This window comes from Macaca nemestrina, chromosome 9 (assembly GCF_043159975.1).
Source record: "Macaca nemestrina isolate mMacNem1 chromosome 9, mMacNem.hap1, whole genome shotgun sequence".
Taxonomy (NCBI): domain Eukaryota; kingdom Metazoa; phylum Chordata; class Mammalia; order Primates; family Cercopithecidae; genus Macaca; species Macaca nemestrina.
In genome coordinates, this window is record NC_092133.1 from 24,941,043 (window position 1) to 24,947,042 (window position 6,000).

A 6,000-nucleotide genomic window follows, 5' to 3' on the forward strand; every position below is an offset into this window, starting at 1 on the left:
CAGAGATTTGTAGGAAAATGTTTTCATGAAAAATAAATGAAAGATTCAAAAACAACAGATCGTCTGCTTAATGAAACGGGGATCATGTCTACATGTTTTCTGCTTTATCTCTGATACATAATATCTAATTAAAACGTGCTTGTTGAGCGAATTAACAAATCAATTAACGAGAGAATGGAAATGGATGAATTGTTAGCCTGCAGAAGAGAAACACGGTGAAACCATGATATCTGAAGGATTTGGCCTGTGGAAGATTGTGAGACATATTATGTGTGCCCTTAAGAATTTAATATAGGAATAGGGAGTCAAGTTTTAGGCAAAGATAATTCAGTTCAAAAATAAGGAAGAATGTGCTATTGTAGTTACTGGTTTGTCTATGAACTCTCTAAGTGTATGTCTGTGTGTATGTGGTTCACTTTCTAGCAGAATGTCTGTCAAAAATTACCCTTTTAATAAATGTTTACATAATAAATAATGACTAGAGCTTCCCAGCCATATGGAAGTAATGATTTCTCTATCACTGTAGGTGTTCTTGCATTACTCAAATGACTACACAGCATAGGCATGTAGTAAGGATTAAACCATCCGTGAGGTTTGGATAGTTAACACACTATGTCTATGTCTAATCTTATCTTCTAGAATTTCACTAAATTAGAATGCATGTTTTGCTTGCACGTGCAGTACCTCCTTATCCAGTTGTTAGTGCAATTCCCACATCAAAGCATCTCTGAGGAGTCATAATTTCTTGATCAATGGTGAAGAGAGAGTGCTATGTGCTCTCTGGTACGGCCATGGGGGAAGGGACACCCATTGTTATATTCAGATTAAATCCAAAAGCCTTTTCCTTTATTCTTTCTAGAGAACCTTCATCTTGACTACAACCCCATTACCTGGATTTCAGACGATGCACATTGTTCAGGCTAATAGCATAAGCTTCACTGGGGAGCATAATTTAATAAATGGTTCTTCCTAAATGATGCCAAATTATGAAGTTTTCGTGGAGAACTTGCCAGGGAAGCAGGGTCATAGTCCATAGAATTCTTATTACTAAATGTTCCTAAGTGTTGCTCCTAAGTGTCATGTGAAAGCTAAGCATTGCTCCAATGCATGTGTACAGGTGTGCAAAGCTAATCAGCAAAGCTGAGAGAGTAATGATGGCTGTGTCTTTGGTACCTGTTATCCCTCTAGGAGAACTTATTTGTGAGACAAAGTCACACTAGTTGGATTTTTTTCTGGAGTTGTATTTTGAAATTCAAAAACATCCTCAGAGCAAGTACATAGCATTACCTTTCCACTCAGAAGAGATTCAGTGATTGAAGAACAATCACTATTGCAGTTGCTTAATCTGCCTGGAAGCAATTATGGCATGTCAATTGGACAACTGCAGGTAGGCACCTTTTCATTTGAACTCCCATCCATACCACAATCACCAGAAATGCAATGTTTATTGCTATTTACATATTCTGAACCTAAATTTGGGGGACTTTGGAAACATTGCAGATAAGAGTTTACAGGAAGCGATGGGTATAGAATACTGCAAAATCAGTAGACAAGGAAAATAGTTAAAGTAAAAAAGTCTGGCCTTTAAATAACATAGGTGCAATGGAAGTTGCCCCAAATGGTCCTCATGAACAGTAAACCTTATAAGTCCTCTTTTTATAGAAATAAGATAAAGAGACATAATAACTACTTGGCTTTACATAGCATTTAACTTCATGTAGTAGTCATCACTTTAAAGGGGCATTACTCATATATTACATTATTTAATATTTTCATCTGATATAACAGTCAAGTGACTTGCTCAAGGTCACCCAGTGAGTTCTTGACTAAAACTAGAGTAGTAGTCTCTAAACAATTTGTGTTCTAGAGCCACAGCATATATGCCTATTCTTAAAAATTCACAAATAGCCTCCAGGGATTTTCAGATCCTTGAAGTTTACCCTTTGATTCTGTTAAGAACCCTTTTTAAGATAAGGGTCATTTCCAAGTTCTAAGGTTTCGGGAGTGGTAGTTTCTTATGCCAGCCAATGCAACATTAAAAGTATAGTTTGGAGAAAATATTTTTAAAAAAAGGATACAGTAGAGTGACAGGGGATTAAATTAAGATATTTTGTATATACATTTGAAGGCCATTAGCAAAATGAAATGTGAATGTAATCCTGAAAACACATAACAAGTTTATGCTCTTGTTTTAGAAGTTTTGTAAAGCAAGTGAAGGAGGAAACTTGAAATCTTCCATTTAGCTGATATCTTGGGGAACAATGTTCGTGAATTCAGGTCTGTGTACCAGCTTAACCTTTGACAGTGGTTCATCAACAAAATGACAAAAATAAGGACAACACATTAGTTGTTCATAAAGATTTTTGGATCAATTTTAGGGATGATATATATTCTAGAAATAAGTCCTTCCCACTTTTCAGTGATAATTTCTGTAATGGAAACCCCCATTGAAATGTAAATGTATGTAAAAATCAAATGCAGGTTCATTTTGTCACGTTGCTTGTTTTATTATTATTTAATTTTTTTAAGTTAATGACAATTTATTGGTGGGTAAAAATATTCAGGGGAAATGTACATTATTATATTTAACAATGTATTATATTCTTGAAAATTACTAAAACAGTAGATTTTAAGTGTTCTCACCACAAAAAATGATAAATAGGTGAGATAATGCATACGTAAATCAGTTCAATTTTGTGTGTTGACTTTTTATTCTGCTACTTTGCTACAGAAATGGTGTTGAATTTTGTCAAATTCTTTTCTTTTGCATCAATTGAATTAATCATAAGGTTTTTCTTTCCCTTTATCCTGTTAATGTGGTATATTACACTGGTCATTTTTATATTTTGAAATATCCTTGCATTTCAGGAACAAATTCCACTTTGCCATGGTATATAATCCTTTATTCATACTGCTAAATTTGGTTTGCTGGTATTTTGTTGATGATTTTGCATCAATGCTAATAGAGTATATCAGTCTGTAGTTTTCTTCTCTCATGTCCTTGCTTGGGTTTGCTGTCATGGGAATGTTGGCCACATAGCATGAATTAAAAAGTGTTTCCTCTTTTTCAATTATATTGGAAAAGTTTGAGATGGATTGGTGTTAACTTTTCTTTGAATGTTTGATAGAATTTACCAGTAAAGCCATCTGGTCCAGGGGTTTTATCTTTCTGCAGATTTTTGATTACTGGTTTAATCTCTTTCCTCATTTTAGGCCTATTCATATTTTCCCTATCTTTATGATTTTGTCTTGGTATAGTTTATATATTTAGAATTTTAAAATTTCATACAGGTTAATCAATTTATTGGAATACACTTATTCTTAGTACACCTTTGTAATCATTTTTATTCTTGCAGAACTGACAGTAATGTTTCTACTTTCATTTCTGAGTTTAGTAATTTGATTTTTCTGTTTTGTCCATTTGTCAATTTTAAAAATCTTTCTGTGAACCTATGTTTGATTTTGTTGATGTTATGTATTGGTCTTATCTTCTCTATCTGTGCCTTGATCTTAGTATTTCCTTCTTTCCACTAGTTGTTGTTTATTTGTTTAGCTTATCCTTCTTTTTCTAGTTTCCTAAATCAAAAAGCTTGAATATGATTTGAGACCTGTTTTTTTTTTTTTTCTGAATGCAAGCATTGAAAGCATTTATAAATTTACCATTAGCACTGCTTTTACTGTGTTTAACTTTTTTTGGTAAGGTGTATTTCTATTTTCGTTGGCCTGTATTTTTTATTTTCCTTGTAATTTATTATTTGATTCATTGATTAAGAATATGTTGTTTAATTTCCACAAGTATTCAAATTTTTTGGTGCTCCTTCTGTTATTGATTTCTAACTTCATCCAGTGTGGCCAGAAAAGATACTTCGCGCGATATCTCTTTATAAATCTACTGAAAATTAATTTTCTGGCCTAACAGCATCTATCTTGGACAATGCCCTGTGTGCATTTGAAAAGAATGTATTCTGTTGTTGAGTAGACTGTTCTGTATGTTTCTTAGAACTAGTTGGTTTATTGTGTTGTTCAATTCCTCTGTTTTCTTATTTGTCTTCTATCTGGTTGTTTTATCTATTGTTGAAAGCAGGATATTGAAGTCTCCAGCTCTTATTGTACAACGATCTATTTCTTCCTTCAATTCTGCTCAATTTTGCTTTATATATATTGATTACCTTTTATTAGGTATGTAAATATTTATGGTTATCGTATCTTCTGCTGTATTGAGTTTGTATTAATATATAATGTATATCTTTGTCTTTTTAAATTAAAGTCTGTTTTATCTGATATTGGTATGTCCACCCCTTTTATCTTTCGGTTTGTATTTGCATGGAACATTTTTTCCCATCCTTTAATTTTCAACCTGTTGTTTCTTTGAATATAAAGTCAATATTTTATAGACAGTATTTACTTGGATCTTTTAAAATGCATTCTGCTTGCCTCTGTCTTTTGACTGGAAAATTTAATATATTTACATTAAAGTAATTACTGATAGTGACTTAATTCTGTCATTTTGCTGTATGTTTTCTATATGTCTTATAGCTTCTTTTTGTTCCTCACTTCTTACATTACTTTTTTTGTTTAATTGATTTTCTATAGTAAAATATTTTAATTCCCTTCTGTTTCCTTTTGTGTATATTCTATACTCATTTACTTTAGCATTACCATATGGATTTTATTTAACGTCCTAAAGTTATAACACTCAAGTTATACTATCTTAACTTCAATGACATACAAAATCTCTGTTTCTTTACGACTCTATCCTTATCCCTTCCAGTTATTCGTGTCACAAATTTACATTATTATACATTTGGTGTCTGAAAACATGAAGTAATATTTGGTGTTTTTGAATGCATTAGTGTCTTAAATCATGTATAAAATAACATGAGTTACAAACTGAAGCTATAATAAAACTGGTTTTTATATTGCCCATGTATTTGCCTTTACTGTGATCTTTATTTCTTCAAGCAGCTTCAAGGTACTGTTCAATGTTCTTTCATTTCTACCTACAGGTCTCTGTTTTGCATTTCTTATAGGGTGGTTCTAAGGTAATAAATATCCTTAGCTTTAGTCTATCTGGAAATGTCTTTATTATCTCTCACTTTTGCAGGACAGTTTTTGCTAGATACTGAATTCTTGGATAACAGGTTTTTTTGTATATTTGTTTTTTTTTTTTTTTTTATCTTTTAGGATTTTAAATATATCAACCCACTGCCTCTGACCTCCAGTTTTTATCTTTTAAAATGTGTTAGTTTCTCATGAAAAAAAATCTGCTCATGATCATATTAACATCCCTTCCATGTTACAAGTTGCTTTTCTCTTGCTGGTTTAAAGATTCTCTTTTTGTCTTGCAACAGTTTTACTACAGTGTCTCAATGTGGTCCTTCAAAAGTTTATCCCACTTGGTGTTTTTGAGCTTCTTGGATGATTATATTTATGTCTCATCAAATTTTAAAGATTATCAGCTGTTATTTCCTCAAATATCCTTTCTTCCTGTTTATTTTTATCTTCTTGTTCTGGGACTCTTACATGTGTATGGTCTCCTTTGTAACAGGTCCCCTAGGCTCCGTTCACTTTTTAAAATCTTTTTTCATTTTGTTCCCCAGACTTTACCATTTCATTTGTCCTATAGTAAATTTTGCTAATCCTTACTTTTGTGTGCTCAAATATGCAGTTAAATATTTTAGTAAAATTTTCATTTCCATTATTGTGATTTTAAGCTTCAGAGTTTCTTTATGTTTTATATTATCTTATTGATATTTCATTTCATTCATACATTTTTATTTTGACTTTCTCAATATCTTCCTTTAGTTCTTTATTTCTTTATTTATTCATTTTTAATTATACTTTAATTTCTAGGGTACATGTGCACAACACGCAGGTTTGTTACATAGGTATACATGTGCCATGTTGGTTTGCTGTGCCCATCAACTCATCATTTACATCAGGCATTTCCCTTAATGCTATCCCTCCCACAGCTCCCCACCCCCTGACAGGCCCCAGTGT